The sequence below is a fragment of the Corvus hawaiiensis genome, chromosome 9, assembly GCF_020740725.1.
Source record: "Corvus hawaiiensis isolate bCorHaw1 chromosome 9, bCorHaw1.pri.cur, whole genome shotgun sequence".
Classification (NCBI taxonomy): Eukaryota; Metazoa; Chordata; class Aves; order Passeriformes; family Corvidae; genus Corvus; species Corvus hawaiiensis.
Window position 1 is genome coordinate 30,206,079 of NC_063221.1, and position 12,664 is coordinate 30,218,742.

General features: G+C 42.9%; 1 long non-coding RNA gene across 1 annotated transcript; it reads right to left on the bottom strand.

The window, feature by feature from the left end:
• Positions 1-5,081: 5,081 nt before the first annotated feature.
• On the bottom strand, positions 5,082-11,594 carry LOC125329913. Its single transcript, XR_007205305.1, has 3 exons — positions 11,522-11,594; positions 10,962-11,026; positions 5,082-5,244 (listed from the first exon to the last, which is right to left on the bottom strand). It is a non-coding gene; the product is annotated as an uncharacterized LOC125329913 (long non-coding RNA).
• Positions 11,595-12,664: the final 1,070 nt, after the last annotated feature.

The window sequence follows — 12,664 nt, forward strand, 5'->3', positions numbered from 1 at the left end:
CGTTCCTTGCCAGAACTTTTACAAAGATATCATAAAGAGACCAGTCACAGAGGCACAGGGTACCCCTTCCAAACTGCTCAAAGTAGTTAATGCACTTTAAAGAATTGCACTGACTTTAATCCACCTCTTATTTGGTTTAAATAACAGGTATGGTGTATGCAGACTTTAAAAAAAAAGTTTAAAAAATCCAGTATTAGCAGTTAAACATTCTCAAAAAAGTATTTTAAATTAACTTGAGGAAGTTTGAAAGTACTGTAAGGAATAAATGTTGCTTTTAATCTTTCAAAGCCCAAACTGTAGAATTCCTGTTATCTGCTCCTGCCAAGTGTAAGAAGCGCACAGGTCTTTAGGCATCCAGCAGCGTTTCTTGGAAGGGCAATGAAAGAGGGAATGGCAAAAGCCTGCCAAAAGGAGAATCAAAGCCATACCTGCAAGCTGCAGTACAGTTCTAGGAATCCCTTCTGACTTTTCCTTTTCATGTATTTGTAACTGAAACTTTTCAAAATGCTGGCATGATTCCTTAATATAATTTTTACTTCTGAAAAACCTAAACATCTTGGAGGGTTGGGGGAGAGGAAGAAAAAGGAAGGGGAGATGGGGTTAACAACAAAAAAAAAAAAAAAAAGGGGAAGAAAAAGGGAAGAAGTCGCATTAAATGCAACTGAATTGTCCCAAAGCAGTCTCTTCAGAGGAAAGGAGCCCTAAAATGCAGGAAATCTGTCTAACCCTCTAACTATTCCCACTCAAACTGCCCCGAAGTCACAGATGTTACTGATTCAGTTAGATAGCAATTCCAAGCTCCCAAAACAGATTCCAAGTGAGAAAATAGGAAAAGTCCTTGGTTGCTATTAGATACGCATTCTGAAGTAAAAAGAAGTATGAGCAGGGAGGAATTTGTGGCCTGGATTAGAGGTTCCACAGTAATTAAAGAGCAATGACAAATGGAGTCTGGGGTGACCTATTGAACAGGAAGCCACAGGGTTGGGAGCTCAGGCTGCAGAGAAAATTCCTAGGGAAATGTGTCAGGGATTTTTCCTGCTGTGATTTACCGACATGTTTAACAGGAATGAAGCCCATACAGGTCTCTGCAAATGTAACGAGGGCCTACAGAGATTAGATGAAAAAGTGGAGAATTTAGCAGGACATGCTAAAAGCCTTGTAAATGATGTATTTAACTGTGCAATTAAATTCTATGTCGGGGTAATAATTTATGGCATCGTTGCTAAAAAGCTGGAGGAAAGTTATCTTTTCTTAGGAGACCGAGGACATATCCCTCCAATGTGCCCAGCAGCCTTCAAAACTTTAACAACTGCATTAGCAACGTGGGAAGGAAAAAAGGCACTGCCTATAACCTGTGAGAATGACAGTAAAAATAAATAGAACTCTAAGTCCTGCCACTGAGGGCTTCAAATGAGGGAATGAGCAGATCCCCAGGTGAGTCATGCACCAGGTAATGAAAAGCCTTCTTGTCCTGGCCATCAGAAGTTCTCCCCACCCCACACTGCTCACCTGCAGGGAGCACGTAGTTGAAAGGGAGATGCTAAACAAGGCCAGGCAGAAGTGGGGTTGAAAGAGATGATGACAAAATCTGGGATCCTGGCATCCCAGTCCTGGGTTACACAGGGCTTGGGCTGGTGCTGGCTGGGCAGCAGGACCTGAGTAGTGACCCCATCCCGTCCCTCCAGCTCCTCCTGTCTCTGCTACACTCTCCCCCCCCGCCAGGGAATTACTGAACTGCCCTTTTGGGAAGCAGAGGAAGAGATGAGCATCCTCTCTGGACACAGCCCTGAGACAAATCCTACCTGTGCTTTGAGGGCCAAAGCTCTGCTCCAGGTTGTGCTGCTGGGTCCACAATCCCAGCCTGCCCTAAATTCCTTTCCCATTCCTCCCCGCTCAATAGCTGAAGAGGCTTCTTTTTCAAGATGCTTCATGTTGTTTTGTACATTGAGATTAAGTTTTCATTTTGTTTTCGTGAAAGGTTATTCCCAAGCTCTAGGTGCCCTGGCAATTAGCTAGATTCACCATCCAATTGGAATAAACCCCTGGGAACATAATGATCCTCCCTCACAACAAAGCAAATTAATATGACCAGACAATAAACCAAGTGGCAGAATCAAGCCCCTTCCACCCAGCTCCCAATCCCATACCATCAGGCCTCCTCCAAAGCTGTTGCATACAGATGGTTTTTTACATCATGGTGGAAGGGTTGGTAATGTTTGGGCTGTTTAACACCAATAGGGCTGGGGACAGGCTCCAGAGCCAGCAGACATCTGCAAAATGTGCTGTTGGCAGCTTTTGCCATCCACGGTCAGGATTTTTTAAGTGGAGTGAGCCCAGCCCTGCATCGCCACACTGTGATGCAGCACTTGCAACTCATTCAAAGTGGTGGAGGGTGGTTCCAGGAAAGCTGGAGGGTCACAAGGACACAGACATGAGCCCACACCATCCTCCAACTTCAGCTCCTCTTTAGCCATCTCTAAGCTGGTTTAATTTTACCAAATTATTTCTCAGGTATGTTTGAAATGGAGAATTCAAAATCTTGCATACAAATGGTTCCCTGTGTGTCAAAACGAGTAACACTTCCTTTCCTGAGGGTATTTTTGTCAGATGATGTTTGATCTGCAAAAATATCAACACAAAGCAACTGCATTTCTATCAATAACACCAGCATTTACAATATTGCTGTATCAGTAACATTAATAGCTCAACCACACCAAAACCCAATACAAACCTGTACAGTAACAGATTGGAATAACAGTGGCATTAATAAAAATGATATCTAGTGAAACAAAAGGCTCCAAACATTTTTAGACAGCTGTGGTTAGAAAGCCTAAGCTGAACTTAGACAGGCTGGACAGGGCTTTGAGTAACCTGGTCTAGTGGGAGGTGCTTCTGCCCATGGCAGGGTTCAGAAAAAATGATCTCTACAGTCTCTTCCAACCCAAACCATTCCAGGATCCTATAATTCCTTTGAGGAGAAAGCAGGGCTGAATTAAGAGCATGTCTTTCCCGCACCACTGAGACAGCAGGCTGGGGCTCAGAGGAGGAAATTTCTGTGTGACTAATACTGAAGCAGATAAGAAGTAATTCCCTTGACAAATAAAGAGTTAAGGCTGCTTAGGAAAAATGGGTTGGATTACTGGTAGGTAGGGGCTGAGTTTCAGGCTGCATTGCCAGGAGATGAACAGCACCAGAGCTAAATAATCCTGGACACGTTCTAAGGGTAAGGCAGCCTCTCTGCTATCCATTGTTTCCTTGAAGGCAGCAAAGCTGAGGTGACAAAAAGAAGAAAAATGGGTGGAAAATGAAGCAAATATCCTTGACTAATGAAGGACATGAGGGCTAATAAACTTCAAGTGATTCATAGTTGGGAATGGGAGAACCCACCCAATATTCATGAATATAAAAAAAAAAATCGTCACCAAAATATTCCCTGTGCTTGAACTGAGTCTTATGCTACCTTTCTCTCTCATCAAATTCCCAGTTTTCAGGTTAAGGGATGTAAAGACAGGTCTTCCAGCAGGAGTGTGCCATCCCCTGCCATCCCACAGACATGTGACTCTATGGTTATGGGAAGCAGTTTTATCCTAATTCCAGGTGAGTTTCTTCCCCTGCCCTTAGGCACAGCAGAGCGGATCCCTGACAACTCCTTGAGTATCAGTAACACCTTTTTAAAAATTGATGTGCAAAAAGAGTTGGATTTCTGGAGGGGGAAGTGCTGCCAGAATAATCAGTTTGAATCCCTCTAATTGAAAGCTCAATGCAAAATTCAAGTGGAGGCAAGCAGAGTCCACAGCACATGGACACCATTAACATAATGAGGGGAAACATGAAGGCTGCAGAGGACATGGAGAGAAATAATCTGGACCTAAGATACATTGAGGGCACACATCCATGCAGCTGTTCTTCACTGGCGAAGGGGAAATGCATTTTCATAGAATTACAGAACGATTTGTATGGGAAGGGACCAAGCTCATCTTGCTCCAACCCCCTGATGTGGACAGAGACACCTCCCACTCTCCCAGGTTGCTCCAAGCCCCGCCCAACCTGGCTTTGAATTTTTCCAGGGATGGGTCATCCGAAGCTTCTCCAGGCAACCTGTGCCAGGGCTCCACCACTCTCACATGCAAGAACTTCTTCCTAGTCTTTTATCTAACCCTGCCCTCTGGCAGCTTAATTTCAATAATTACATACGTCTTTAGCAAGGATCCATGATAGTGAGATTTTCAGATCTGTGCTCATGCCTCTGGAAAACTCAGTGTACGCAAAGTCAGGCTCAAGCAGTTAGTCAAATCCTGAAGCTGGAAAATGTCACTGGGATGTCCCAGAGCAAACTGGGATCTGCAATATCTTGTGGGGTACACAAGTGGAGGGCACAAAGTGACTCCTCCATCCCTTCAGGTGAGGAAATGGACTGTGCAGTGATGCGATGCAATGATGGAACTTTCCCAGCTGTTAAGGAGGGATTCAACATCTGCCCACACACAGGGAAAAATGCAATTTTCTGAACATGGAGCTTGAAACTGGCCCTGATTTTTGGCTCCTTTTGCCAAATAGGCTGATTCCAGCTGTGAGTCAGGTATTGTTAATTCAAGAAGTATTACTGGATTTATTTTATGTCAATTTAATAACTTATTAATAACTATTGGGTGACCAGTCATAAATTAGTTATCACTGCCCCGGAAGATAGTTCGGGATGTACAGAGTGATTTACATAACAGATCTTGTCTTGTCTCTGTCTTCTCTGCTTCTTTTCATTTATTCATGTGCAGAGCCAGGCAGATAATGTAAAAAGTAATTAATAGGTTTGGCTTGAAAAAGTTTTGATATTAGTGTATATTTTATTAATACAAACTATCTGTCCAAAATCCAGGAGCTGGATGAATAATGGGCAGAAAAAACTTCGCTTACTTTAGATACAGCATGAAATTTATTTCATCAATCTTCTGACAGTTACCTTTTAACCAGGTTTAGCAAGGTGGATAAACCAAATGAAATACAGGAGAAAAAATGAAGAAGAAGGCAAACGTACCTGACTACTTGCTTTCATAAAAAAAGAGCAGACTGCTGCTAGAAAGCCAAATTCCCAGCTGGAGAATGATCCCTGGCTGGGGACCAGGTCAAGCACACAGATATGCATGAGACGAGACGCAGCGAGGTTGGCTGGGAGTTCCCTGATGGCAGCAGTGATTTACCTGCAGTCCCGCAGGTATCGGGACAGCCCGAGGCAGCCGTTCCACAGACCTGCACAGGAAGCAGGAGTCAGCAGGGGGACCTGGCTGTAGCTTGTGCCTTTCCAGCCAGGTCATTTGTCCTGTGGAACAAAGAGACTCAGAATACAGAATAAGGGAATAAATAGGAGGAAGCTGACGCTGTTAGTGGTTATTTATTACCTATTTACTAGCAGACAATGTCTGACCTGCAGGCTATACTAAAGAAACATCCTCAGCTAACTCCTAAATTACCAATGGTTTCTACTCCTGCCACTGAGCTCCAGAAATCTCTGCCTGGCACCAGCCAGCCTGGGAGTCAGGTTAGCTTCTTGGCTGCGGCTGAGGAAGTCGCTGTGTCTGATGACAATGAGTTATGAAACCAGAAAGTGCATCCATAGAACAGGAATGTCAGGGCTGCCTGAACATCTCGAGTGCCTGCATTGTATAACTGGGGTTCAGGTACCCAGCAAAAGAGGCACACTGCTCTTTTAGAATACTTTAAAACAAGCAAAGATACTGTCACTTGACAACTACAGATTTATGGGAATACCAAAAATACAGTAGTCTTGGAAAAGCCTCTCTTTGGGCCAGCAGCTGACGTCCAGTGTCCTGCTCAGCAACATTTGGAATTCTCCTTGCAACCTGATGAAAGGTCTGGTGAGGTGCATCAAGTCCTGGTTACATCCACTTTTACCCTGGTGCCCTCATGTATGCCAACTCTCTCACAGATTCAGAGAATAGTTTGGGTTGGAAGGGAGGTTTTGAGTTCATCTAGTCTAATCCCCTGACATGGGGACGGACATCTTCCACTAGACCAGGTTGCTCCAAGCCCCATCCAACCTGACCAGCTTTCAGGGATGGGGCAACCACAGCTTCTCTGGAAAACCTGTTCCAGTGCCTCACCACCCTCGTGAAATATGTCTCACTTATACCTAATCTATATCAACCCTCTTTTAGGTTAAAACCATCAGCCCTTATCCTGTTGACAAAGTTCCCTCTTCTCCCCCTGCCTTTCCAAAACTGTCCTTCCCCAAGAAAATTTGTGTTTTTCAAGGCCCCAGGCTCTTTTTGCTGGGCTGTCCCTATATCCTAAGCTATACAAACAGAAAAAGAACTCATTTGATCTAAACCAGAGCACAAGGGAGTGTGACAAACAAGCAGCAGGACAAGAGGCAGACTGTGAAACCAAAGCAAATAAAATAAGGTCACATAGCTGCATAATTGAGCCAGTCCCTCTTTCCAAATCTTATCAAGAGTCTACTTTCCAATGTTATTACAGGGAATTGCAGCCAGTGATGCCAACCTACACACCACAGCTATAGGCACAGCCAAATCCTGGTCATGGAGAGGCCCCTGAAAGAGGATAGGGAGGTGGCTAGAGGATTTCTGGACCCAGGCTTCAAAGTGCCCTATGAATCCTGTATCTGGTCTGATAATTAAACCAGAGTTGGATCCATTCTGCAGGGGTACATCTGCAGGACTCCAGGTGTTAGGAAGAAAGACCTTTTGATAAGGTCCATCACTCAGCTGTCCTGCAAACTCTTCCGGTCCCAAGTTTTCAGCAGTTCTGTTTCCTGGGCTGTGCACATATTAGCACAGATAGTCTTCAGGGAAGAAAGCAAAGTGGTGATCTGCAGGTCATCTCGCCACACAAGCACAGTGGATGAACCCTGGGACAGCATGAGATGGGTCAAATTCTGCTGATAAATGATCACAACAAATAAAAGGATCATTTTTCACTACAACCGAGGCTGTTTTGCAAGGGAAAAGGTCTTTTGAGATCCATTGCAGAACTTCACAGAGCAACTTATTTGTTCTTACTGGAGTGATTCAATTTGTTGTAGTGTGTTGCTGATTGAAGGCCAGAGTTTTGCTAACCCTAAGTGTTGTATGATTAATAACCTCTTACTCCAACAAATGGCTAGTTTGTACTCTTCAACAAACCCCTCCTTTTGCAAAGTTTGGTCTAATGTTTACTGCAGAGCTTCATATTTTGCATAGGATTCTGCTTCAGGGAAATTGGGTTTCAGGTTTCTATATCATTTCAACACAACCAAAAGAGAAAATCTGATTTTCTTTTAATTCAACAGAGATCACATTTCAAGTATCACCAAGAAAGAAACCTCCTGCAACTCACTCTGTGATTTATGACTACCCCTTTCAGAACAATTACTATTTATACATTCATTTATTGTGTCTCTTGGTGTCGTATCTTTGGCAAAGTCATTGGACAACGGAGTGTGTCCCAATTCTCCCTCCATCAGAAAACATTTAGCAGAACTGCCTTTTAATAATGATACTGCCTTTTAATTTTCCAAAATGAGAATGTGGATTGTACCACTTTACTCAGCTTTTCCTTTGATTAATGGGAACACACTTCTGCATACTGAGACCAGGGCAGCAAGCTTTCTGGCCTGAAACAATTCCAACAGAAAGCTTCAAGTATAAAAAAAGAGGGAACTTGGAATGTATTGTTTTAAGGTAGATTCAGGGTGAATTGAAAGATAAGACAATGGAAAGGTGGAGGAAGAAATTCTGTTGGAAACAGGGCTGTTTACAAGAACCAAGTCAGTGCCTGGACATACTTATTGCTTGGATAAGAAGAGATGAAAATAAATACTCTGCTGATGATTATAATAGATGATCCTGCTTCCCGGCTGTCTTCCATCATAAACAAATGGCATAGGCCAACAGTTAAACACCATATATTTTAATTAGTATTTAAAGCACTTAGTTATCTATGTATTGAGTAACTGCAACAAAGCTTTGTCAGGCTGGAATGCAAAGGGGGGAGTCTAGCAAGGAAAAGCAATCTGATCTGTGCTCAGTGCTGGGGCCTCCCTTCAGATACCTAAACACTTACATGCCAAATTCCAGCTGACATTTCCAAAGGAAAAATAAAATGAATGGAGAACAAAAACAACTGATGTGAAGTAAATAACTCTTTGATCCTTGAGTTTTCTATGATACATGTATGGGGTAAGCAGAGCTGCACACTGGCACTGAAGCTGTGCCTGCACAACTGCACTGGTCAAGGGATGCATGAACTGATTGCTAAATGTTGACAAACTTCTCCAGCATATTCATTATTCAAAGTATGAGGTATTAGGCACTTATATATTTTTATAAACCATTGCCTACTTGTGAAATATCTGTTAGCATCATCAGTATCCAAGTATTCTAATTATGATTTTTTTTTTGGGGGATGGTGTAGGATTATGTTGACCTCTTGTTGCATGAGCTTAACTTGGCCATAAATGTTTGCAATACCTGATGAATACCACTGGTGTGAAATAAGCCCTGCTTGACAGCAACACAACTGTCAATCCACTACAGTTTAAGCTTATTAGGAAGGTGGCTTTTGGCCCAAAACGTGCCCTAACTGTGATGGTTTGGAAAATGAGCCCAATGCGCTGCATGGTGTTGGGGACTCATTGACCTACAGTGATTGTAAAGATTGTAAGATTAGTGTTTCCTGGAAACTGAACCCATGATATTGAGGAATTGAGACTTTTGATTAACAACCAAACGAGAAGGTCAACCTGACTTCATGAAGATAAAGTGAAGTTTTAGTAGAACTGAAGCCAAGAGGAAGCTCACCAGTTGCGACTGCTGACACAGGATTCATTTCCACAGGCTGCCTAAGGAAAGAAATCCAGTGGCATTTACAGTCTCCTCATCCTTTAATCTCCTTGGGATCCAAGCAAACAACTGACTGCATGGATTAGAGAGGTAAATAGGAACAGGGTCCTGTGGCATTTCCCACGGAAATCAAAGAAAATTTAAAAATCTGAGGGATTTTTTTCTCTCCGAAAGCAAAACCAACAATTAATAGTATGCTATAATTAACAGAATTTCCTAAAGTTAGAAGCATGTGAAAAGAATGTGAAAAGAAGAATGTAAAAATGCACCTCTGGGTAAAGGATGCTTATTTTGCTGTCTGTACTGGGGGACCATGCATGGCCCTCTTTCTAGGGACGGGGTACATGCCAAAGAAAGGTGATTTAGGGACACTCAGCTACAGTGCTGCCCTTTAATTGAAGCACAGATTCCCCTTTATCTTCTGGGAAGTGGGCAGGAACCACAGTCAAGCATAGAGTCATCTCTGCACTTCTCCAGGCTCCCCCAGAGTGGGTGCACTCCCCTCTTTGAAGAGAAAGCTTCCCAAATGCTCCCAACACCAACAACCTGCAGGAAGGCATTCAGTGTGCTCCCAGGCATCAGCATCCCCTTCCTCACAGCCACTGCTCTGCATCTGGACACACATCCTGCATTCCTCGTGCTTGGGACTCCAGTGGGGCATCCTGATGCTCCCAGGACTGCCCCATGGCTCTGGCAGGATCGCTGCTGGGAATTGCCTCTGAGGGTGGATGGTTCCATTCTGACCACATTGCCTATTTCTGCTGGCCAGGGTGAGCTTCCCTAACTAACAGCCGCATTTCCAATGAGCCTGGAAAGAGCTTGAACTGCACTTCTGAGTGCAAGGCTGCTCTGAACAGCTTGCCCAGTTGTAGAGTTATTGAAAACACTTTCACATGTAATTTTATTGCAAGAACAGACACAACTGTGACTTTATTGATGGCTCTCCTAGTTATGGAAGTGTTTCACTGCTCTAAACCCCGCAGCTCACACTGCAACCTCCCCAGCTCTATCATGCCCCATTTAGTGCCGTTCTAATATTAGCAGACCTTTGTTTCCACAACCTGGATTTTCCATATTTTCATCCCTACGACCAAGAAAGCTCATGGCCAAATAACAATGAGCTCATCTCAAATGCTTAAGCAGCCAGTGCCAGGTGAACAAATTGTCTATTATTAGACTCTTTCATGCTCTAAGAGCTTTTGTTCCCTACTTGCCTGCCTTAACACCTGCTGTCGCAATGTGTATCAACTTTCAGAACATCATTCCCGGTAACAACCGAATGTAAGAATGTATTCGGGGATTGCTCAAAAGAAAGTGATTAAGTTTTGTAGAGGGGGCTTTGTCAAGCACAAAAAAAATTTAAAAAAATAAGGTGAGTGGTGATGGGACTGGAGTAATTATGAATATAAATCAAAAATCTTCACTGAATCAACACAATAAAAAGTTAGGCATTCAATCGCAGGGAATTCATTCAGCCACATTCAGGAAAACACTAATAGTTGTGAGAAATGAATTTGTATTAGTAGTAGTAGTAATAGGAATTTTTTTCCTTCAGTGAGTTTCACACAAATATAGAGTGTTTGACTGGTGTGTGAAAGCGTTGATGGGATTGTGTGGGTTGGGCATATGGAAAAGGTGTAACCCAAACCCAGCAGCTTAAAAAACACATATATAGATATTTCAAAAATATTTAGTAGTGTGATCCAAATGTTAGAGAAGGAAATCATAATTAACAGGTTATAAGGTATGTTATGAGTGGGTCTGGCTTTTACTGGAGCAAGAACAGTCGTGGCTTCTGGTACAGAAATGGAGTACTGTTCTTATGTGGGATGGATTTTTTTTTCTTTTTACATTTTTCTTCTGTTCAGAAAACCAAACTTAAATGGTTGCTTTTACAGCCATGAAATAGAGCTGGAGAGAGCAGCATGACCTGGGAGAGGAGGCTCAGCAACCACCTGGAGTGGGCAAAATTCTTGCCCATGGCTGCATGGGTTCCCCCTCTCACCAAATCAGATGTCCATTTATGACAAAATTCCTCACTATCCCCTTCTCACCTGCCACATCTATTTAGATTGTAAATGTTTGAGGCCAGGAACTGTCTCTCACCGTGTGTTCATCCCTTGCACAGCACGGGGGGGCTCCAGGCTCTGTTGGGCTGTCACAGGATTGTGCTGCACACAGTAAACAACACAGAGATCTACAGACAGTGAAACCCCAAAAGCATTTGTTACCTCATTTTACTCTGCAATAAATTCTGACCTTGGTTTAGTATTGCTATTGAAAAGAGCTTAAGGCCAGTTCCCAGAAAAGCAGGGTCCAGGCAGTGTATCACTTATTAAATATTCAAATAGCAAGTAAGCTTCTCTTACAAATAACCCCAAAAATATTCCCTATACAGAAGGCAGTTTTCCTAACAGCCCTTTCTTCACTTGTATTTCCAAAATCACACAGTACAAGCAGCTGCATGCACTGCACCTCCATGGGACACAGCTATGTACCATTATACTTGCGCAGAAAGTCTGCCGTGATGCTGGCTGCATTTGGATTTTAGCATTTTCAAATCAGAATTGAGGGGATGGAGGATTCATTATTGACTTTTCTTGCTGCTTATTTAATACATATGACCTGGCCCCACCAGTTAAAAATGCTGAAAAAATATTACTTACAAGAAAGAGGAGGACACAGAGCAGTCTCTGCTAAAGAAGGAATTGCTCTGCAGAAGTAGTTAGTCAAAATACATCTGTTAAAACAGGAAAAAAATCAACAGCAAAGTTACTTAAACATGTACACCACATTCAAATTCGAGGAAAAAACGTTATTTTTGGACCGTAACTATGGTAAGGGTACATTAGATCCTCTGCTACACTGCTAATAATGAATAAGAAATCTGGAGGCAGAAAGTGAAGTGTTCATCAGAGTTGTTTTAACTCGGTGTGCGATACCCGCAGCTATCCCTGGGCATGTGCCTTGGCTGTCCCTTGTGTCCCTGGCCAGACCCACAGCAGGAGGGGCAGATCCACCATAGTGACCATTGTCCTCCAGGGACATTCTTTGCTTCAAGTTGTTCCCGGTGCCTTTGCACCACCTTTGTCCTGTCCAAAGATAGAAACCAGTCATGGGTTTGACGCAGCGATAGGTCAAAATCATCCTCTTTCTTCAGAACTGAGCAAAGATTAGTCCACAAAGAAATCACCAGCTTGGGCTTTCAGCAGGCAAATGCTCTGCTCTGCTTTCACAAAAGGCTACTCAAAATGTTGTATGTTAGTTTCATTAAAGATGTATAATCTTGGAAATATTAAAGTTGGAAAAGACCTCTCAGATTGCCAAGTCCAATTATTAACCCAACCTTTCCTTTCACCAGTTATGGCCACGTCTTAACAAAGGCAAACACTGAAACACCAAAAATCCCTGACTAATAAAACCCAAAAATACTAAAGAGCCAAACAAGTCGGTAGAACTCAAATAGGGGAAAAGCAAAAGGAGGAAGTATCACTTAGGTGGCTGAAGGTTTTCCTGAGCTATGATGTTTACTTGTGAGCTCTCACAATACAAACATGAAAAAGTTTGGGAAACACTATCACCCATACAAAAATCTGATGAGTGTAGCACATGAAGCCTTGCTGTTAGACATAATAATCCCTAGTTCATATGCAAGATTTATTCCGAGCATTTGTTATTACACCTCTGAACATAAACATAGAACACGTACGAAAGATAACAGGCAGGACAGTTCACTCATATAGATCATCCAGAACACATCTGACATGATCTCTTGTGTCAGATGGGCAAGCATATCTTTCTTAGAAGAT